General features: G+C 44.7%; 1 long non-coding RNA gene across 5 annotated transcripts in view; it reads right to left on the bottom strand.

The window, feature by feature from the left end:
* Positions 1–9,679: 9,679 nt before the first annotated feature.
* The window catches only part of LOC102555078 (uncharacterized), a 44,994-nt gene continuing 31,129 nt past the window's right edge, over positions 9,680–23,544 (bottom strand). For 3 of the 5 annotated variants that reach the window (XR_010062902.1, XR_010062904.1, XR_010062906.1), the window contains exons 4-8: positions 19,738–22,072; positions 18,503–18,576; positions 17,888–18,033; positions 16,642–16,804; positions 9,680–14,594 (exon numbers count right to left, since the gene is read on the bottom strand). This is a non-coding gene — a long non-coding RNA (uncharacterized LOC102555078). The remainder of the gene's footprint in view (positions 14,595–16,641; positions 16,805–17,887; positions 18,034–18,502; positions 18,577–19,737; positions 22,073–23,544) is intronic. The other 2 variants (XR_010062903.1, XR_010062905.1) reach the window with 2 other exon arrangements.

Genomic DNA, 23,544 nt, shown 5'->3' with positions numbered 1-23,544 from the left:
CCCCAACACTGCTCATGAGACATAATAAAGAAGCTTATTACTACCTGTAGGGTGACAGGAAGATGCCTTCCTCACAGCTTCCAAGGCTTTTGATTCTCATCTGCCCTGCAAAGTGTGAAGACCTGATTTTGAACCCATGCGAAAGTTGAGCACACACCTGTAATATCAGAGCTTTTAGGAAGCAGGAAAAGCAGGAGAAACAGAAATTTGCCTGGGAGCTTGTCGTTCAGGCAGCCTGCCATGTGCAACATCAAACCACACACCTAGTTCCAAACAAGGTAAGATAAGGTCTGACAAAAATGTCCTCTAACCTCCACACACATGGTGGGACACATCCATAACAGTGTACATACAAGATTGCTTCATTCTTTTCTCTTCTCTTCTCTTCTCTCTCTCTCTCTCTCTCTCTCTCTCTCTCTCTCTCTCTCACACACACACACACACACACACACACACAAACACACACATACCACACCACACACATTCCCACCCTTTATTACAAACACACAAACTTACACTCACACGGACACACAGAATGGGTGAGTATACGCAACACTATACAAAAACAACAACACAAACACTCTTTAGGAACTATGATTTTCTAGTAAAACTTTCCTTCAAAATTGAGGAAGAAAACTAAGAAACTCCCACAGATGAAGACCGATTTAAAGGATTTCAGAATCTCAAGAAGAAATAAAGAACAGGTGATCCCCGGACAATCCCCAAAGGCAAGGTGAACTTCTGCTTCCTCCAAGATGTGAGAGATGCCATGTTATATGACCACAAACAGCAGTGCCACCGAGGCTCATGTACACAGACATCTCCTTCATTGACATCAGTAACTGAAGAAGTTGGTCAGGGCTGTCAAAATAGCAGTAATACAGTTCACATAGGATTGGTAGTATTTTAGCATTTTCGGTATGATCTCCATGGTAACAAAGAAAAAAAGAACCAAGCCCCAGATTAACAGAAAGGAAGAGAAAGTCAAGCATTTCTTTACAAAATACCCAACACAGCACAAAAGGTAATAATCAGGGAAGAGAGAAAAAGCTGTAAGGCTAATGAAGAATACAGGAATGCTTCTTTGGTGGCTAGTGCATATTATCTCTCTCTGTCTCTCTCTCTCTGTCTCTCTCTCTCGCTTGCTCTTGCTCTCACTCTTGCTCTCTCTCTCTTGTTCTGTCTTTCTCTCCATTCATCTCTCTCTCTCTCTCTCTCTCCATCCTTCCATCCCTCCCGTCCCCCTCTTTACACACACAGGTTGGCAGGTTTTTGTAGAAAACCAAGTCCATCCTGAGTGTAGGGCTCACTTTAAATATTAAGGTCCAATGATGGAACAGGCGTGTATGAGGACAAGGAGCTCTGTGCAACCTGGAACCAGAAGGAACAGAGTGGTTATGCTGACACAGTTAAAATAAACTCTCAATCACAGTCTGTGACAGCCAGGTCACAGGACTCAGGCTGCTGTGTTATTTGTGAGCACCCAGTGCAGCCAGAAGCTAACTATTGAGCACTGACTGGCCCAAACCCCAAAAGGGTCTCTGTTTTTCAGAGTGCTGGGGGCAGTGCAGTGTGTAGCACTTTCCTTCTGAAGACTCTTCTGGGGTTTTGAGTCCCCTGTAGAGGACCCTCATGGCTGCAGACACTAAGCCTGGGAGGAAAGATCCTCATCTGTAGAGTTCATTGAAAGGCCTGAGAGCAGAAAAGGAAAGAAACAGCAAAATGTGCCCCTTCTGCTCACTGTGGTTCAGTTTCTGCCTTTGCAGCTGAGCTCAGGTGCCCTGGAGTCCTCCCTAGCCTGAGTCAGTGATCTCAAGTTCAAGTCCCAGCCTCCTGGTTTGTAGTATCAAACCCAGCACAGTGTCAAGCCATGGGAGATGTGAACACTATCTAGGCCTTGCTGTTTGCATCTGAGTGGTGCTGTTGAGCACCAGAAGAAGCAAGGGCTACAAGGTCATGTAGAGTACTGACAGGCACTGGGCTACTAGTGACTATTAAGTCACCCTTCACCCCCACCAAGGTGTTCAGGGACATGCAGCCTTGAGCTAACCTTCCTCCCAACCTCGATTTTATGATCCCTCTAGCTCTATATTTTGGTTCTGCAACACCTCCTAGCCTCTCCTCAGACAGTTGTATCTCTGAAAGAGAAGGTAAATTGCCCTTCACCAACCCCTCCTTTGAAAGATGTCCTTTCTAATACAGAGTGGCACCGCAGAGACTGGAACAGAAAGAGACCGCCCTTCACGGTGGCATGGTCAGAGCAACAGGGTTTGCTGGTTCCCTGAGCAGCAGCCCTGAGTCCGTGTGAGCACTGGATCCTGGAGACCTGCATTCAGAAGGAAGATGGGACAGAACGAGTTAGACTCTTTGGCATGCTCTCCATCCTGTCCTTAATTCACCCAGTGCCACAGGACAATCAGAGACACATTACTGACTTGTATTAGAACTTTATATGTTGTTTCCAGTTAGAAAGGAGACATTTGTGTTGTCTCAAGCATTCTGCAAGCACTGGTTGACTTAATGTACCATTGGTCAGGAAGGTGGTGTGGTGCACAGCCAAAAGCCTAAGTAACCAGTCCCCAAGCCTGCAGTATCCTGTGGAACTGGGAATGTCCCCATTCTGCTGTGCTGGCACAGGCCACTCACAGGTCTAGAAGGGCAGAAAAACATCCACTAGGTTCACAACATAGAGGGTAGTTGCTCAAGTGTCCTCTCTACCCCACACCTCCTGATTCCTTGGCCACAGCATGGGCTGAAAACAAGAAACACCCTAAGTTGCTAACATGGCATCCAGAGGGTTCTTCCCACGGATACGACATCTACTGGCCTCATGCTTACTATCGTGCCTATTGGAGTGGACAAGCCAGAGTGCCTTACAGCATTTACATCTGCATACCATGCTCTGCCTTTCCATACTCCAGGGCCTGTACCTCTTCTGAGTCCTCAGTTCACTTCCCTGAGATGTGGCCTTGGTGTTCCTTCTACACAGGCACTGGCCCTGTTGTGAAAGTAGCTAAAAGAACAGACCGCAGTTGACTGTAACACAGAGGGTAGTCATGCCCAAGCCTATCATACCCTGACTGCACAAGCCTCCTTTAAAAATCTCTTCACTCATTTTGGTGTTTCTATATACATGTGTGCATGGCAGGCATGTGTGTAGAGTGAGGTGTGCATGCATGTGTGCATATAAGTACAAATGTCACGTGTGATGTGCACAGTGTATATATGTCTGTGATATATGTAATGTGCACGCACATCTGACACGTGATGTGTATGATGTGTGGGTTTAGGAATATGGAAGATATATACATATATATATATATATATTTGTATAGTGTGTGTGTGTGCATGCGTGAGTTTGTGTATGTGTGTTGTGCACTGTGAACATCTGATGGGGTCCTTTAGTTCTCATACTAGCTGGCCTGCTGCAGAAAGGAAACAGGTCTCCCCAGGAGAGTCTAAGCATCCAGCCGTCCAGGGATGGGCCTGCACATGAACATAGTCTGGCCAGAAACACCCTCTAAGCTCTTAATAAAGAAATTCTCATTCCAGAAGAAGCAAGAGAAAACTGAAAAGAAGCCAGACAGCAAACTGAGCTTCCACCACAGAAAATTCTTATATGGGAAAGCTCCCAATTCCCTGAGAGTGAGATGTTTACGACCCCACTGCCTGCTCTGGAAGCAAACCCACTCCCCTGCTGAAAATTGGGGCCTTCCTGTAATCTCCTACCCTGAAGACAGGCAGAGGGAGAGTGGCTGGGATCAGGATGTAACCTGAATAAAGAATACATTATGGGAATTTAAAAAGTTAGTCTGGAAGTTGGAAAAATTGCTCAGTGGTTAGGAGCACTGAATGCTCTATCAGAGGTCCAGAGTTCAAATCCCAGCAACTATATGGTGGCTCACAAATATCTCAAATGAGACCTGATGCTATCTGGTGTTTCTAAAGACAGCTACATTGTACTTACATATAACAAATAAATAAACAAACAAATGAATTACCTGGTCTTAATTTTAGAGCAAGGAGTAAAATGTCCTGAGATTAAATTCAAATGCATGTCATGGACTGCCTGGATCTTTCAGATCTGTAGGAAACATCTCAAGGAAGAACAAGAGAGGCTGGAGAAGGATGGGGAAGGGTCTGATCCGTGCAGCTCCTCAGTGTCCACTAGCACAGCACTTGTCCTTGGGAGATGACGTCTTTCACTCTTCCAGACTGTTGCACCAATCAGAATTACATGCTCTGTGGATGAACCTGTGAAAGAGGACAGTTGCTCTTGGGCCACTATGGAGGCTCCTGGCCTCTCAGCAAGCTCACTGCTGACTTTTGAGGTCCCTGGTGGGTGAGCAAAATGAGGAGGCTCACATCAACCTCAGGTTGAGTCAGCCAGGCCCAGGGGGCTCAGTGGTGTCTCTCAGATTCCCAGGTCCTTCCTGAGATTGAACACTCTACACAGTGTAGGAGGATTAGGGGATAACCAGGAAATGCAGTTGCTCAGGTGGCTGACTCTGCAGGAGGGAAATAAATCACAGTGGGAAGCTTCAGGACAGTCAGGTGACCTGAGCCCTCCACAGAGTCTAAGTCCAGCCTCACAAACACTCATTCTGTCCACAAGTCTCCTAAACACAGGCCTTGACTGACCTACAGTCCAGAGTATGTTATTATACAGTGTCCCTTAGTTAGGCCCCTTCTGTGTCACACTGAGACTGGGTTTGTGGTACAGCCAATGCAGATGGGGACTGGCCACAAGTGGCAGTCTATCGCAGATCATGCAATCAATAAATAAATAAATTAAATAAATAAATACCCACTTATCTCACTGCCTGCAATCCTCATTGTCACCACAAGGGAGCGCTGCTTTGACCTTCTCAGAAATAAAAGCTGACTTCCCTCAGGGAAATGGATGGATGGATGGATGGATGGATGGATGGATGGATGGATGGATGGATGGATGGGTGGGTGGGTGGGTGGGTGGATGGATGGATAGACAGAGAAGTGATTTGACTTAATCAGTTTCTTCCAGTCCTAATTTTCTGAGCAAAAACACACTGAACATGTCTGCTGCAATTGCTTGTTCTTCATTTCTGCTTTCTTTGGCTGTTCATTCAAGGCAGCCCCCTTAGAATCTGCTCATCTCAATAAAGGCCCATCTGTGGAATGTATAGCTTCTCAGTTAGGAGCTGAGGGATTCTTGGAAGGACTTCCCAACATCCCCTCTGGGGCAGTTGCCAGTGTTCTCTACTTAAGACAGCAGCTGCATGAAGCAAACACACACCTGTCTGAACATTCCAGCTTGGGTGCACGTCACAGTGCACCTGCCCCAGGGTCCCTGCCAGTTGCACATGCCACAGGGCCACTACTACAAGATCCCATCCCTAGGGCTCCTGCCCCATTGCTCCTCCCCCAGGGACCCTGGCCCACTGAACCAACCTCAGGGATCCTGTCCCATTGTACCCACCATGCTGCACCTTCCTGAGAGTACCTACTGTCCTGAGGTCGCTTTTTATAAAATCTAATGCAAAGATCTTGCCAGTCAGACCACATTGTCTTTGGTGGCACCAAGTAGATATTAGCAGGACTTCATCACCTTCCCTTTCTCAATCCCTTCTCACAGTTGGACATGTGGAAGCAAAGAAATTGGCAGCAGAACACAGACAATTCACCCAGAATATCACCACCCCTAGAATTCTCATGAGATGGACTGCTGTGACTGTGATACAGGGGTGGCATGTAGGCTTTGACACTGAACAAGCCTAGGCTGGTGCCTCTGCTCACATGTGTGCCAGCAGCTTAGCTTAAGTCTACATGTCGTAAACTCTGAAGGAGGAAGGAGATCTTCCTACATAGAGGCTGTTCTCTGAACCTGTGTTGGCCAAGGTCAAGCCAAAGTGTTTGAACATGCCAGTTCCAGCCCCTGAGGGTTTTCTGCCTGCCTGGTGTTTGTCGTGCTTTATGTCTGGTGAGGTGAAGATGTGGTCCATGCTAGGAATAAGTTTGAAGACAACTGCCCTGGGTTCCCATGCTAAAATACAATTCAGGACTGACAGGAACCTAAATACCAACAAGACAGTGCCAGGACCATGAGATCAAAAACCAAAAGCAAATGGGACCTTGATGTCCTCCTTTGCTGCTCTGAAAAGACTCAGGACACACAATTCTCCTGCACTTCCAATGCCCCTTGGGAAAATCCTCTGTCAAGGGCAGGTGATGCCTCATGAGAGTGAACTGTCAGGGTAGGACAAGACACTTGGGACTACTGTCCTGAACTCACAGACACAGATGAATGGGCTTTGAAAAGTTTTCAGAACACAGGATAGGGTTGTAGAAGCATGTGCATATAATCTGTGGGAAACACATAGTTCCTGAGGAGGTTCTGAGAGCTGTTAGATCCACTCCTGGAGAAGACAGCATTGTGTTCAGGGGGTAACAGAGCAGGAGCCTGCTGATGCTATTCACAGTATTGCAAGGGAGCGGTAACAATGCCCTTAGGAGCAGGATGTCCTAGCACTCTCAGATCAAGCAGACAGCCTAGCGCCTATTAGGGCCATATCCCAAGAGAATGCCGCTCATGTAGGAAGCTTCTAATGTCTGGAGGCAGAAGAAGGGAACATGGACATTGTTTGAGTTAGGGGTTTACTGCTGAGAAGAGACACACCACAACAAATGCAGCTCTTATAAGGACAACATTAATGAACACAGAATTGCAGGTTCAGAAACTCAGTCCATTATCTTCAAGCTGGGAGCATGGCAGCATCCAGGCAGGCATGGTGCCAGAGAGACTGAGAGTTCTACATCTTCATCTGAAGGCTGCTTGGGGAAGATTGGCTTGCATGTGGATAGGAAAAGGGTCTTAAAGCCATGCCAATGTGACACACCTACTTTAACAAGGCAAAGTCTCCTAATAATGATACTCTAAAGCTAAGCATATACAATCACAGACATCTCCAAGGAGGGTGGCACTGTTCTATTAGAGAGAAGCATCAGCTCCCATTAATGTATTGAGGTCAACCCTGGATAGGGCACAGAGCCTTCCACACATCCTGGAACTCATGGAGGCATCCTATGAAAGAGCTTTTTCCCAGAAGCTCACATGTGTGTCAAGGCGTCCTTTCCAGACAGTCCCTAGGGAATCTCCAGTGCTAAACTCTGTCTCTTCCTTTGCAGAAGTGAAATATAATAAAAATCCACAGTACAGTGAATAGCAATAATGGCGAAAGGTGTAAATAGAATGGATTAGTACCTGACCATGAGGATTGATTTTATATGAAATGTGTTTGGGTGCAGTGCAATATCCTCTTCCATGTACCTACATACTGAGCAACTACCCTGGACCATGCTGCTCTAGACAGAACCATCTGGAATTCACTCACTGAGGGACTTATGCCCTGGAGTGGAAGCTACAGGTAGGACTTGTGCATCCATGTCACGAAGTGAAGAGACAGAGATGCATGGATTAAATGGAGAGAAGCAGACTGGAATGGTGGAGAGGCTAACCTGCCAACAACCCCAAACCCCCAGCAGGATGACAATGGAGAACAGTGAGCAGTTTCCCAGCCAGCCTCACTCTCCATAGACAGACTTCTTCCAGTCCTTCCTTTTTGCCAAGGAAAGAAAAACTCAAAAAGCAGGGGCAGGGAAAGAAAAACGTCTCTACTCCAAGGAGCCAAGGATAAAGCCCCTCCCACCCTCCTGTCTGAGCCCATAAGCAGCCACAGCCCAATCCTCTGCTCATCTCTAGAGGTTCAGGGGTCCAGGCAGATGAGCCCTTGAATCACAAACTGCTCCTCTACAGCATTCTATGGGTGTCAGTCCTGAGTCCCTGAGCCTGAGGTGCTCTGCACTGCTATTCAGATAATACTTCTCTTGATTTCTGTACAAAGATCTCTGTGTTGGATGTCAGAGGAGTGTGTCCACCCAGCATTGGTCCTGGGGCTCTGGCCCTCTAATCTATTGGTCCCTGTTAACTTCACCACAGAGCCACCATGTGTCCTTGTACAACCCCTCCTTGATCACCTTTTGTAGGAAGATATTTAGAGTCCCTTGCAGGTGGCACAGAAAATGGCACATGGCTGAGGATGGTAGACAAACCTGGGGACACATCAAATGCTAGGATGTTGTGAGGATCCGTAAGCCATGCTTGGGCAGGCCTGTGCCAGGGCTCCCATAGGACCCTTTCTTTTGTCCCCTATACACAGCAAGAACCAATTACCAGGCAGGGGGAGAAGGGAACTTGGATTCCAGGCCTAGCCCAGTCCTATGATTCCTTACCTTGTAGCCCTTGTGTCCTTTGGTGCTCAACAGTTCCCCTACAATGCAGACAGCAAGGCATACCTGGTATTCACAGCTTACCTGGGCTGAAACTGGGCTGCGTTTGATGCTACAAACCAGTAGGATGTGACTTGGCCTTGAAATCACTCACTCAGGCTAGGGAGGACTCCAGGGTACCTGAGCTCAACTGCAAAGGCAGAAGCTGAACCACAGTGAGCAGAGGTGGCACATTTTGCTGCTTCTTTGCATTTCTGCTCTCAGGCCTTTCAATGAACTCTACAGATGAGGATCTTTCCTCCCAGGCTTAGTGTCTGCAGTCATGAGGGTCCTCTACAGGGAACTCAAAACCCCAGAAGAGTCTTCAAGAGGAAACTGCTACACACTGCACTGTCCCCCAGCACTCTGAAAAACAGAGACCCTTTCTGGGTTTGGGCCAGTCAGTGCTCAGTACTTAGCTTCTGGCTGCACTGGGTGCTCACACATAACACAGCAGCCTGGGTCCTGTGACATGGCTGTCACAGACTATGATTGAGAGTTTATTTCATCTGAGTCAGCACAGCCACTCTGTTCCTTCTGGTCCCAGGGAACACAGAGCTCCTTGTCTTCACACATTCCTGTTTTAACGTTGGACCTTAATATCTAAAGTGAAGCCCACACTCAGGATGGACTTGTTTTTCTATATATCATGCCAACTTCTGTGTGAGAGGGAGTTTTTTCGTGTATATGCATACCCCCTTATGTGCCTAGGTGTCCATGTATACCCATGGTACCCATGGACCAACTGTCTCCCGTCCCCAACACCACCCTGTCCCTGGGATGCCCAGCACAGCCACAGTACAGCCTTTTGTGGGTCTGGATGTGCCTGTCTGTCCTTCCCACCAGAGCATGGCCTGCTATGACAGCAGCTCTTCATTATTTTGGGAAACATAGCAGTGAACCCAGGTGGGGCTTCTGGTCCTCAGGGAGCTCACTTGTCCCCCACCAGTTCCCTTGGTTGAGGGATTGTGGTTTTCAGGACTCCCAGAAGCAGCAGAAGCCAATGGACTCATCCTTAGTGTGTGCAGCAGCTAAGGGTGCATGGAGGTCAGGACTTGTGCCCTGTGTCTTCAGAGACAGGAAGGAGCCAAACCATTGGCTGACCCTGAGAAGCCACTTGGGCCCCATAAAGATTCTATTTATGTCCTTCCTCTGAGCCTGTGGAGACATTGTGGGGAACTATACCAATTTCCTTGGATGCCAGGCTGTGCAGAACTGCAGACTGTGGTCACAATCAATAGGGAATGAACAGGACAATTAAAGGCCAGGCTCTGCCATGTCTCTGCCAAAGAGAGTTCAGTGGGGTCAAGGTGTGGGCATAAGGAGGAGCCCAGGCAGATTCCAGAGTCTCTTTCCTATATTCATCTGAAGGCTGGGGAAAGAAAGTCACCACAAAATCATAGTGACTTTACATGACTGCCTATTAAAAGAAACATCAAAGATGACAGGCGTAAATCATGAAAATGGCATCTGTGTGTGCGGAGACAGCTGTCTGCATGGACAGAGTGTACCCACACTCCAAGCAGGGACTATAAGCATGGGGAGTGTCTGTCTACACTTGCAGCAGGGCATACATGCTACCAAACACACAATAAAAGCCATCATGCGGGGCTGGGGATTTAGCTCAGTGGTAGAGCGCTTACCTAGGAAGCGCAAGGCCCTGGGTTCGGTCCCCAGCTCCGAAAAAAAGAACCAAAAAAAAAAAGCCATCATGCCCAAGCCTTGGGTCTATAAGCCACTGAAAGCCTCTCAAACCTCAGTGGGGTCCGATCTCCAACACCTTAGAGACATCCACAGACTGTGCCTGTCAGAATATGGAGAGCCATTATGAGAGTCTCCCCCGGGAACTCTGTGGTCTTGCTGGAAAATCAAGAGGAAAGCCCAGCCTATAGGCCAACGTGCAGCACAGTTAATACACAGTGTAAGCTGCATTGACACACAAAGATGCTGAAGACAGAACATGGGAGGGCCTGGCAGAACTGTAACTCGGCCAAAGGTGGTGCGGCTTACAAAAAAGAGCAATCATGCCTGTGGTAGCTCCCTAAAGCCCAGCTCTCTGCCCCCTGTATTTTGGGGTCTCTGAGGAAGACAAACTGATGGACTCCTAGAGCATCCTGTTGATTAGCTTGCTGTTCAGATGTGGGATGTGGTCACAGTGCTCTGACAAGGCCACAAGGGCATCTGCTAGGACAGCCAGACTCTAATTGATAAAGAAGGCCTCCTTCAGGGCAAACCCAGTCACCACAGACACAGCTGTAAAGTAAGCAGTCCAGTCGCTTGTGAGCATGCTATCCAGACAGGAACAGGCAAACAGAGGTGGTTCTTGGGAGGGACCATGGGACCCACCCACTTCCCAGAGAGGCACCATGGCCTGGTAGTCATTGAGGTCCCTTGTTGGATACCACAGTCCTTTTAACTGCAGGTAACCCTTTTTCTAGACACAGAACAACATAAGGCCCATCATGGGGTATAACATGGCCTTCTGTTGACAGTTCACAAGCTCTCTCTACTGTGTTGCCCTTTGATGACTCTGGCATTCTTGACTGGGCAGATGTCGTCCCCCGTTCACCTGCATACACACTGCTGGCCCAGTCCATGTGCTGAAACCTGCCCCCAGGAGCTGCCCAGCATGGTCGGGTGGGTCCACTGGAGATGAAGCCCAGTGCAGTGGTAATCCACAAATACCTGCCCTTGCTTTCTCGTGAAGGTCAGCTTGGCTGGACTTTGGGGCTGTGGTCCGGAGAGTGGAAAACAGAAGGGTCACAAAGGTCTGTCAATCATCAGACAGAGCTGAATGTCTGGGAATCCATTGGCAGACAACTGAGACTCCCTAAGCACCATGAGGCAGGCTTTGCTCAAGCACTGTCCATAGGGGGCAAGTCCTGGAGGTGGATGTGCCTACTAAACAGACAATGCTGCCCTAAGCAGTCTCGTCCCTTACAGAAGTGTCACTGTAGCAAGATGGAGAATGTCCATCTATACTGGCTTTCCATAGGAGTGAAAACTAGCCTGTGTGTCCTGCTGTGCCCAGGGCTCTGCACTCTGGCTTATGATGTGGAGGCCCAGAGCAGCTGTCCAGCATAGCATGTGAGAACTTGAACGCACTGCATTTAAGTCCTAGGGTGAGTCTCATGTGGTCAAACTGCATGACTCTGTTGGCTGACATCTAACCTGCTGTGATTGACATCGCTGGCTTTTACAATGTGGGTGTAGCCTTAGGGGCCATGTTCTCTGAGTTGCATACCTCTGTGGATGAGGCCCACAAACTCCAGGGCACTGGTGACAGACCTGGAAAAGGACAGCATGAGTCAGAGGTAACCCCCTGGATGATCTGACAAGGGATAAGCACTCTGCGCTCAGGGTAACCTTACCTTACTCATCTTACAGACAATTCTCATGTGAACCAAGTGTGGTAAGTTTAAGAAAATAGGCTGGGGCTGGAGAGCAGGCTCAGTGGTTAAGAGCATGGCTGCTCTTTCAAAGGTCTTGAGTTCGATTCCAGTCACCATATCATAGATACTAACTATGTATTATTAGATCTGATGCCCTCTTTGGACACACAGATATACATGCAGATAGAGCACTAAAGTAAATGAATCTTAAAAGAAAGGAACAAATGAATGAAAGAAAGAAGAAAAGAAAGATAAAGAATGAAAGAAAGAATGAATGAAAGGAAAGAAAGAATGAAAGAGACAGAAAGAGAGAGGGAGGAGGAGGAGGAGCAGGAGGAGGAGGAGGAAGAGGTAGAGGAGGAGGAGTAAAGAAAGGAGGAAGCAAACAAGCAAGCTGCTCAGCTGTAGAGAAATGGGCCTGTAATCCCAGACACTCAAGACACACAGTAGGTAGGGGGATCAGAAGTTCAAAGCTAGCCTGGTCTACAGCATGAGTTTCAGGTCTGCTTGGACAACTTAGTGACACCCTTTATCTAAAGGTGAGGAGGGCTAAGGCTACTAACTCAGTGGTAGAGCACTCATGGGGGAAGCAGACTGTTGTCCATTGATACCTTTCCTTTCTTGCTCTGAAATAGACAATGGTGTTAGAAGAGTCAAAGGTCCCTGTCTTAGCATCCACTATTCTATTTGCTACAACGTTAAGGGTCCAATTTTTGGTATTTTTTCAGTGATCAAATCTATGAAACAAAACTTAAGCAATACTCTTATTGCTGTCAGAGTGGCAGGTGGATGATAAATGCTTGCCCACCTGCATCAGTAAAAAGCTGGTTCCTTGGACTCCCTGCAAACACATCACTGCTAACTGTATGCCTTGTGTAGGCTTTTCCAGCACTGCACATAGCTTGAAAACCTTCCCTGCTATGGACCCTTGAGTGGGCATCCTGCCTCTCAGTCTCAGAATGGAGCAAAGATCCCCTGGTCACCTCTAGGCTCACAGGTCAGGGACCTCTTCCATCCCGTGGTGAGGAAGACTGGCACGGCTGCACACACCTTGGAAAAAGAACATATTGGCAACCCTTATCGAAAATGATGCTTCTCACTTTCCATTATGGCATTCTATAAAATATGGGTATTTCCAGGTATAATCAGACGTGTTGTTGATTGAGTGTGTGTGTTTTTGGAGGTTGGATGCGGATAATTCGTTTCTCCAAGCCCCTTCCTCAATTTTGGGTGATAAACATTGACTCTCATATAGACTTTTAATAATTATACAGTTATTTATATATTTTTAAGTTTTGCTTATTTTTACAAACTTTTTGTTCCTCTCTCTCTCTCTCTCTCTCTCTCTCTCTCTCTCTCTCTCTCTCCCTCTCTCTTGTTCTCTCTCTCTCCCTCCCTCTCTCTGTCCCTCCCTCTCCCCCTCCCTTCCTTCCTGTCTCTCTCTCTCTCTGGGTAATTAGATATAATACTCAGGGTCAGGACATTCTACCCTTGAGCTACCCCAAACAGAAAAAGGTTATAAACAGCTTTATTATGGTATCTGTGACATATAAAGCTGAAACGTGTTAGACGTGAGCATCTTGATGTTCCTAAAGACATGTACTTTCTCAGATACAGAATTCCAGCGGGCTAAAATTCCTGCTGTTACTTCAGATTAACCTTGTCATGAACTGAACCAATGGGGAACATAGTAAGCACAGTCCCTGAGCTGCTTCCTAGGTCGGTAGCACTGGCTCCATCCCAGGCACAGCTGGAGTGGGCAGCTGTAAGGTTGAGGACCTGCACTCAGGACACTGGGCCCCAGGAGCACCTCACCTTCAGGTCATCCTGTGTACCTCTGATCGTCACTCCTGGGTTCTCACTGCCTGGCACTTAACCATAGACATCACTGTAGAATTATCTAAGGCCAGAATGTCAAAAACATAGTTGTTATGAATTTCTACTTTGAAAATGTCAAATGTTGGGCTGCTTGAACAGTTTTCAAGAACAGGTTCAAGAAATGAACCTGGGAGAAACACAAGAAATATAGCCTGAAGTCTCTTCCAAAACAGCCACTCCAGCATAAGCTTCCACAGGCAGTCACTCTCCTCTGCACTACCGTCCCCCTTAGTTTACAGCTCATGGATCTCCTTGCTTAGCATGTCCACAAGGTGCATTTGCTGTTGCTTCTCCAGCTTCTCCCTGGTATCTTGTTTCCATGGGTCTGGAGACAGACTATCCCCACAGGACAACTCCTCTTTACTGATAGTTTTCTACTGCAGGTTCCTGTACTCAATAGTTGGGGCTGCTGCTGGGGACTACAGCTTCAGAGTAACTGTTTCTTGGGGCCTCTGCAGTGTGGAAGGTTTTCCTGGTTGGGCTGGTGTGGCCAAAAGAGATAAGGAAGCAGGGATCAGGGAATGAGAGTCCATCTGCCCCAGATTCTACTCCTGCTCCCCGTGCTTCCTCTCTGCTTCCTTATCCAGGCAGGCCTTCTATATCTCAGACCACCACTGCTGCTCCTCCTTCTTTTTTGCTAGCCAGCAGCCACCTGAGCAGACTGGGATCCTGCCTTGTTTGCAGAAGGTGGTGGGAGGGGCAAAGCCACTGAAATGCCATCAAAACCACTGGTGTAGGTGGACATGTGGTGGAGGAGGTGGTGGAGGGAGGTCTGTTCATATGGGCTGGGAGACAGTCACAGGGGTGGGCAGCACCTCTGCTGGGGTTTTCCAATGGCCAGGACCACTCTTGGTAGACTGGAAGCAGGGGTAACTGACTTGGAGGAATATTTCAGGTGCTCCTGGCTGGATGTCATAGAGTCCACTGAGGAGCTCTGGATCCACATATCATTGTCACACTAGAGATCCATGCTGGCCACTACTCAATGCAGCTCAAGTTGGTAAAACTCTTCCTGAAGTTCTTCCATTGAAGGGGTAACACACCGAGAAAAGAAAAGACGAAGATCTAATACTTCAGAGACTCACCAGAGATATTAACAAAATTTCATGCATGTTTCTTTCTCACAGAGGAGGTAAGAAAACTGAGGAATGGGTGTATAACCAGACCTGACACTGCTTTATGGCTCACTCTCCAAGTAACCAGCTGTACCTGTGTGTACAAAGGAATAAAAAGATTTTTCTATACACTGATGCATGCTGTTTGTGGCATTGTCACTCCTGCAATTTAGCTCCTAGCTTCAGGATAAGTAGAGGGGTCTGTTCTTGTGAAATGTAAAGAAATAAAAAATGAGATTCATATAACTGCATAAGAGGTGAACTTTGTCCTCAGGGATCTGTTTTACAATCTTTAAAAAAGCAATCATGGGGGTTGACACCCCAAAAGGAGCTTTGCCATCTCAGGAAGAGGTGATAGACGGGTTTGTATGAGGGGTTATTGGCAAGACAGGAAGGGCTAATATTGGATTATAAAATAAATAAATAAATAAATAAATAAATAAATAAATAAATGGTTTTTTAAAGAATATATTTTAAAAGCCATGATAAAAAAATGTAATTTTGACCCTATGCTTTCAATAAAAAAAAAATCTTAAATTTTCTTATTTACTCATTTACACTAATTCTCATGTTCCCCGATTCATTAATTTATTTGACTAGTGTAATAGAAATAAACTTAAATGACCAAAATTCAGGAATGATAGTTAATGTAATTTGTTGAGAACTGTATCAAAGAAGTCAGATATTTCACAAGTAAGAAAGTGTTCAAGCTCATCTCAGACCTCAGTGCAGAGGTCTCCAGTGGAGACAGATGTTAGCTGCTGTTCTAGTGGTATATGCACACTTCTCTCCAGGGATAGAAGGCTGATCTATTAGAAATAGTGTTAAAAACCCAAGTGTCACATTAAATGACAAGTAAAATAAACATAACAACATTCCTTTAAATGCAGGAGCCATGGCATACCCATCATACACTGAGGGCAGGATGTTTAGCACTGAGCCAGAGACAAATGTGTACCAGAAGTCGGCTTCACGCACCCCTACAAGTCTCCTGACGCCACAGACCAGGAGAAGGACTTTCTCCAGGACCAGATGAGATATGTGCTAGAGACATGAGAGTAAATACATGAAGCCTTTTGGAGGTTGAAGCCTTTTGGACGTTGGGGTCTCTATTCAGTATACTCCATCCTCACTACTTTGTTAGCCACTCTTTTAAGTGTAAAAATGATCTCCACTAACTTGGAAACCCGATCCATTTTGAAGACACATTTACAGTGCATTTTGATCTATAAGGTCAAGGGTTTTCCAAATAAAATCCTAATTTTGGACTAATATGAAACCTCTATGAAAACTGTATTCTAGCTGGCCAAGGGACACAAAAAACAATGATCAAAGTATAAACAATGATCTGGGTGACAAGGTGACTTAGAGAATGCCTCTTCTTACTTGTCACATTGGGGCTGAAAAGGTGATCTGCTCTGTTTTTCATCAGCCTGTCTTTACCAGCCAGCTTTGTTGGATGACTGTGCTCTGTCCAAGGCTTTTGAGGACTCTCTGGGGAGCCGTTTTGAGCTGAATTATTATAGAGCTCAAAACCTTTACTCTTCCACCTATCGATGCTGGAAAATGCCATCCTCTGCTACATAAGTGGCTGGAGCCATGGATCCCTCCTTGTGTACTCATGAGTTCATGGTTTCCTACATGGTAGCTGTGGGGTCTGGTTGGTTGATATTGTTGTTCTTCCTGTGGGGTTGCAAACCCCTTCAGCTCCTTCAGTTCTTTCTCTAACTCCTCCATTGGGGTCCCCATATTCAGTGTAATGTTCAGCTGCAAGCATCTTCATGCCAGGGCACTGAGATGGGAATGGGTGGGTGGGAGCGTGATCATACTCATAGAAGCAGGGGCAGGGGGTTGGGAGAGCATGGGAAGTGGGTAACATTTGAAATGTAAATACATAAAATATCCAAGAAAAATAAAACTCATAAAAACTTCACTCTGTGTTCTGGGTTTACCTGAGCCATAACGATCTGAAACTGAAACCAAAGCCAATTCATTCATTCTCTCTCCCTCGTTCTTTCCAAGATGAAGAGCTTCAAAGGATGCATCTAAAATTCTTATATTTAATAACTGCTGTTGTATAATAGGGTGATCTTTTATATACATTCTTTGACCAGCCTAAAAAAGCAAAAACAACCAAGCAATCAGAAGAAACCATAGCCCAGGGTCTCACTACGTATTTGAGGCTGGTCTGCAATTCACTACACAGGCAGGAGGACCCCAAACTCACAGAAATCTGCCTCTTTCTGCATCCTTAGAGCTGGCATTAAAGGCACATGCCACCACAAATAGCTTTATATGAACATTTTCAAAAGCTTTTACATATATTGTCTAGAAAAACTTTTCATTTACATAGTATGTATCTATGGGAGGAATTGACCTTTTTTATTTTCTCAAATCTGACTTATAATTTGTAAATAACAAAGTAATCTTTTTAGAGTATTTTTTAAAAAGCACTCAACTTCTCTTCTCTCACTTGATAACACACATATTATTATCCATCAGAATGACAGCATCACATGGTGCTGTCACCTGGTGTGATTATCCACACCTGTTCACAGTTTAGTCTTCCTGTCTGCTCACCTGGGACTCATTTGTTACCCACGTCCCTCTTTGAGTTTGTAAATGGTGTTCTGCTTTAACATGCCAACACATGGTCTAGCCAGGATTGGTTCCTGTTCTACGCTTTAGTATACAGGATTCTAGACTGTCAGACACTGATATTGTTGTTGATACTGTAGCTACAAGGTCAGGGCTAGGGTGTTCAGGTTCCAAAGCTGAGTCAGGGTCAGAAGAGGGTTCACAATACTGCACTTAACAGACTGTGACTATATCTAGGAAACCGTACCATTAGATCTGATCTGAATCATGATCCAGAAGTATTTCTCAGCATCATGCACTCTGTCTCAACTAACTTCTTCCTTGAAGAGCTGAGCAAGAGCTGTGGTAGGAGCTACTACATGGGAATTTTAGGGGCTCTCTTTATAAAAATAATTTATGTGTATGAGTGTTTGCTCAGCATGTGTGCACACGAATCCAGAGAACTTAGAAGAGTGCTTTAAATCCCATGAAATTAGAGTTTCGGGCAGTTTTGGGCTAACACTGGTGTTGTAAAATACTGAACCATCTTTCCAGCCCCAGATTTTGATAACTTTTAGGAGGAGCCATATCTCAATATAGCATCACTATATGTTGGCTAACCTGGCTTGAGTCACTAGCTCTTAACTCTCTGCACCATGGAGGACAATGGCTGGGTAAGAAAGGTGGACAGGCAGTGAGAGAGGATGCCTTGATTTGCAACTTCCAGGGTAACCATGGGACTGGTACTAGTCATGAGTTCTGCTGCCCTAGGAAGAAAATAAAAAGAAACAGCGGTCACTGTCACAGTAGAGTCTATGTTCAGAATACTTGTGCTTAGGTTCCTCAGCCTGGTTGCTGTTTAGGGAAATAAACCAGGCTTTCAGAAGATTATGTCCTCTCTACATCACTTATGATAATCAATTATAAAACAGGTAAGTATATTCTATTCTATAACATTAACATTAAGATATTTAAACATTTTACAAGCTCTAAGTATATGTGTACATATTTATATAATTATTTAAGGTAATACTCTATACTAATATACATTCTTAAGAGTGAACACAAAATGAGATTCCTGTGCTCTAAGAACTAGGATTATTGGGGAAGGTGAGTAAACACAAAGATCTTTTACATCACTACTTTTTGAATTCAAATTTCAAAATGCAATATATCACTTCAGTACATTAAAACTAACCAATCAGTTGAGGCTTTAAAGGAACCAATTAGTCATACCTTTCCTGAGAAAGTCCAACCAGACTAAATCCATCCACAATGAGGAGTTGGTCATGGGCACCTAGTTGTCCAACCTGAGCCACCAGAAGGATGCAGGTGTAGGGAGAAAAAAGGCAGAAAAAAGGCAGCGTCAATGCACAGCAGCATTCCTCACACCACACAGTCAGTGCATAGCAGCATTCCTCATGCCACACAGTCAGTGTACAGCAGCATTCCTCACACCACACAGCATCCACAGCCATAAGCATCTGCACAGTATTTCACAAAGCTCGAGTGAAGAATGCCTTTCACTGTTTCCTTTAAAACAAATACTGACCACATCTGCAATACCTCCTTGGACAATGACTTAACATAGATTTCCAGTTTATACTGGCCAGCAGCCTATGCAAAAAAATGGTCAGAACAGCACAATTAAATCACACAGCAGGAAATGTGCAAAATCCTGCCCACATACACCCTAGTAGCTTGACTAGTTAGGAAAGTTTCTATTTTATGGTTCCAAACTTGTAAGAAAAATACTCCTGTAAAAATGGACAATTTGGTGAGAAAATGCCCATAGACTTGTAATACTCAAAATGATTATTTATAAAGTCTGAAACAGCTACAAATCCAAAGGAATGAGAAACACCTCAAGTGACCAGCCCTTACCCATATTAGGACAGAAAACCAGCTTGGTACTAAATAATCCAGCATCTGCCTTCTCTATCTTCTATTTAAACATAAGGTTTAAATTTCAAAACAAGAAATTAACTTCTTGGAGGAAGCAGTTAACAACACTTTGTAAGGAAATATTATCCAGAAAGTGCTCTACTGGAATTCATATCCTGGGACCGAACAGTCAAACACACTTAAATAGCATTCTATGGAAAGCTAATGAAGTGTTTTAGAAAAAGTTAGGTATTGTATATAATTTCAGGATCAAAAATATTCTGCTTAGAGATCATAATATGACAACAAAAGAGCTTTGGATCACATAGGGAAGTATTAAACCATACAGTCATGTGCATGAAGCCCTACCTGGATATTACTGGAAGTTGCACAACACTATGTGTATACTTTTGTACCAACAATAAAAATAACTTACCTTAAAAACTATGAGATAGTATTTGATATAGTAAGTATCATAAAAAGTGACTTCAGGAAATGAAGAAAAATTTCTAAAGTAGCAATCAAGAAGATGTAATTTTATGTGCAAACCATCTGTGTTTCAGCCAATAGTTAACAATTTATTTTACCTTTTTCATTGATGAGAATGGTCCATTTTCTCCCCTGCAGTAGGGAGTAGGGTCCTACAAATCAGGCAGGCAGACGAAAGAGAGACTCTTCCTTCTTCCAATGTCCTTATATAAATCTCCAGCAGAAGGTGTGTCCCAGATTAAAGGTGTGTACCACCACAGCTGGAACTGGGACTTGCTTTGTCCTAGGTGACCTTGAACTCAGAGATCTCCTTGTCTTAAACTCCTGAGATTCACAGCCACTTTGCCTCATGATCTCCATGCCAAGATTCAGTTCAGAAATTTGTGTCTCCCAGCCTCAAATCAGGATCAAAGGTGAGCTTTCCAATTCTGGATTGAAGTTCATTCCACATATAGTCATGTTCACAACCAAGAATAGCCATTACAAGTATATACAATGTGTCATTATACATATACAATACATATACATATAAATTTGAAAATACCATAACATTTTATTAGTATATGTTAACCGAGTAAAGTGACAGAGGTGGCTGTGTCATTTGTTTGCACATCGTGCATGGGTGGGAGAAGAACTTATAAGCCCATGCATCAAATGAGGAGCTGCAGTTAACAACAGCTGATAGAAATTCACTCTTCCTTGGGGACAAGCGACTGGTAGGACTCTGATAATGCAGTGAATGTCTGTACACACAGTATGCATGTATGACTAGCACTAATAGGGCTTACTGGGATACAAAAAATGTGTGTATGTATATTTCCGTACACACACACACACACACACACACACACACACACACACACACACACACACACAGAGGAATGGTTTAGTGGTGCTGACTTTTAAGCCCAGGATCAGATTCAGGTGGACCTCTGTGAGTTCTAGGCTAATCTGATTTACACAGCAAGTCCCAGACCAACCAGGGCTGTAAAGTCAAACGGGGAATTCTGAGAGGGATCTTTTAGAAGTTGGAGGACAGATGTTAGGGTGGATATGACCATATTTTACTGTATACATGTATGGAAATTTAAATAAATGAAAAATACATAAAGTAACTGAGATGAAAAAAGTACACTCAATAATCGCAACTTTTGAACTGACATTTGTCTAGTTATGTGGCAAAGAAGAAATAAATATGCCTTTAACTGATTTCATCTATGGCAATGCCAGTTTCCTTGAGTCAAAACACTTAACATAGATGATTGGAAATGACCTTGAAATCACAGTTACCTGTGGGGAGCGGGTGTGGCGGTAGTCCCAAGATGGCGCCTGGGACTGCAGCTAAGTCTCGTGACTAGCATCTGACTTCCTCACACACCTGAAACTAGCCACGTCCATTGTGAGAGCTGTGCAGGCGCACCATGATGCAAGATCAGGCCATGTGACGTGGACCTATGAACTGAGATTACACAGTCTGGACTGAGGAGGCGGAGTTGAGGGAGGGTATAAGGGAGTGTGCTCCGGGGGCTGGGCTGGGAGGGAGACAGAAGAAAAGAAGATTCCTGTTTGCATGTTGTAAGGTTCCTGAATAAACCGCTTTGAGAAGAACGCTGTGTAGTCGCTCTTTTCTGCGGGTCGGAAACAGAAGCGACAGTTACCATCAGCATCCATGGGCTAGATTGAAATTTTATAGTTCTGATTAATGAAGCTGGAAGATATTTCAAACTTTATATTATCCACTGCAGAGGTTATTTTATAGATCTATAGAATTCCACAACTCAGCTGTTAAATCATTCCATTCTCCCAGTAAACATCCATGATACAATAATGATATTCTAATCTCTTTGAACAGGTGCTCCGGTGCAGAGTTTGCCTGAGATAGCCCAACAGCTGCATCCTGTCTTGTCTCCTTCTAGAGAGCTTCGTGACTTTTCTGAACAGAATACAAGGTGGGTTATTTGTTTGGATTTTAGTTGGGATTTTTGACTTTAGCTTTTTCCCTGATATCTTTTCCATAATTTGTATTCTATTTTCCTAACTTTGACTTTAGTTTATTTCAAGCACTTTTTGTTACATGTAATTTTAAAATAACCCCACACTAAGTCTGGCTAAACACAGGCATCAGAGTTTCACCCAGTCCCTATGGCTACTTCTATGCACTTGTTACCCTGCATCCTGAGGCTTGATTGCTAAGCCAATTGGGAACCAGTTTAACATAAAATACCTTGACTACTCAAGATGAAATTCTGCTCTTTGTTTAAGCATGTGAAAAGATAGTCTTTTTATGAGCCAAATTTAATAATAACTAATCATAAGTCTTCGTTCATGCATTGTGAACAATGGCATAAGGAATCTTTACCTTTCTTGCTTGGTTCTCTTGAACTTTCTAGTTCTTCAGGGTGGTTCCCTCTGCCCTTTCTGACCCAGAGAACCCTGGAAGGAGTGCAGTGCCTAATTACTTTTCCTATAAGCAGAAACATAAGGTCTTTCTCCCAAATTAGCATGCGCTTTAGCCAGTAACCAGAAAGATTTTTAGGTTGACATCTTTCCCAGAGGAATAGTAAAATAACCAGAAAATTCAAAATCACATACATTTCGAAAATTAAATACTCATACGAGGGAACTAAACCAAACAAGCAAAGTAGAAACAGTTTTTTCGGGCCTTTTCTAATCTGCCAAGACAGGATATTTAACCCTCTTTTGAGAGAATAGGAGAATCCTGTGATACACTGAGACTTTCCTAGAGGATTTCATCCTTATCCAAATTCTGCTGTCTGCCTTGGAGGCTGTAGTTTTTCTGTTAGCTCAGTTTGTCCCTGCACAGCACGAGCTCCCAGATAATCTGGGCCCATTTGCCCTGAGTTAGCTCTGAACCTCAGGAGGAATTCCCCAGGTGACTCTGGCCAAAATTGTGTCCTCTTCTATCTTTAAACAAAATTACACCAAATTAGCAACAACTAAACCAAACTTCATTAAAAGCAGGCAGTCTTCAGTCTCCCTCTCTGCCTGGATCCATTTATTATACTGATTCTTTTTACAAGAGGAGAACTCAGAGCCTGATTTGGGTCTGTCTATCACTGTGTTTGATTAAGATTCCCATGTGCTGGAGTCACTTGACTCATCTCTGCTCATTCAGGAATCTAATTCTCTCATCCCTAGGACAAGAATCCTAACTCCCTAGTGGATTGTTGACTACCACACGCAACATCATCTATTGCATGAAGTTTTAAATTAAACCCATGCAAATTCCTGCTATGCTCTGGTATCAGTGGTTATGCTGAACCCACATGGCTAGCTCTATGCAGCCATCTTGTCCTGGTTCCTGCTGGTAGTTTGCTACTCTAACCAAACAACTTTAATCTGAAATGCCTGGACTACTGCTTGCATTTCTCATCCCATCCACCACCTCTGGCTGACCTGCAGAAGGTTGGATAATGCTCCTTTCACAGGACTTGCCTTAGTCTTTTGAAATGAAAACCCAGAAGCTTATACTAGCCAGATTTATAGTGGTAAATCTCAAACTCCAAAAGTCCCAGTCAAAGAACAGAAAACTCAATAATATAAGTACAAGCTGAGTGCTTAGATTAGACAAATCTACCACTACACTACTCTATTGCCCATTTATGAAATCTCTAGCTACTTGTGGCTCCTGCAAGCCCATGGGCCTGCTCCATTTCCCACCTCTTCTCCCCCATCTTCTTCTTCTTGCCCGCATCATCCGTCTCTATTCTTTCTCTCCCTTTGCCAAAACATTCTGCTCTATCTTTTCCTTCCATTGCCCAATGACAGGCTGTAGCCTTTATATGGCTAATTACTATTTCACTTGACATCATCTGAATATGTGATCTATTGCACTACAGGGCCGCCCTCTTGAGAGGAAAAAATTCAAACAGTAATCCACAAGA

This window comes from Rattus norvegicus, chromosome 1, assembly GCF_036323735.1.
Source record: "Rattus norvegicus strain BN/NHsdMcwi chromosome 1, GRCr8, whole genome shotgun sequence".
Lineage (NCBI taxonomy): Eukaryota > Metazoa > Chordata > Mammalia > Rodentia > Muridae > Rattus > Rattus norvegicus.
The sequence above is the reverse complement of the archived record's forward strand: the minus strand, read 5'-3'. Positions and strand labels throughout refer to the sequence as shown.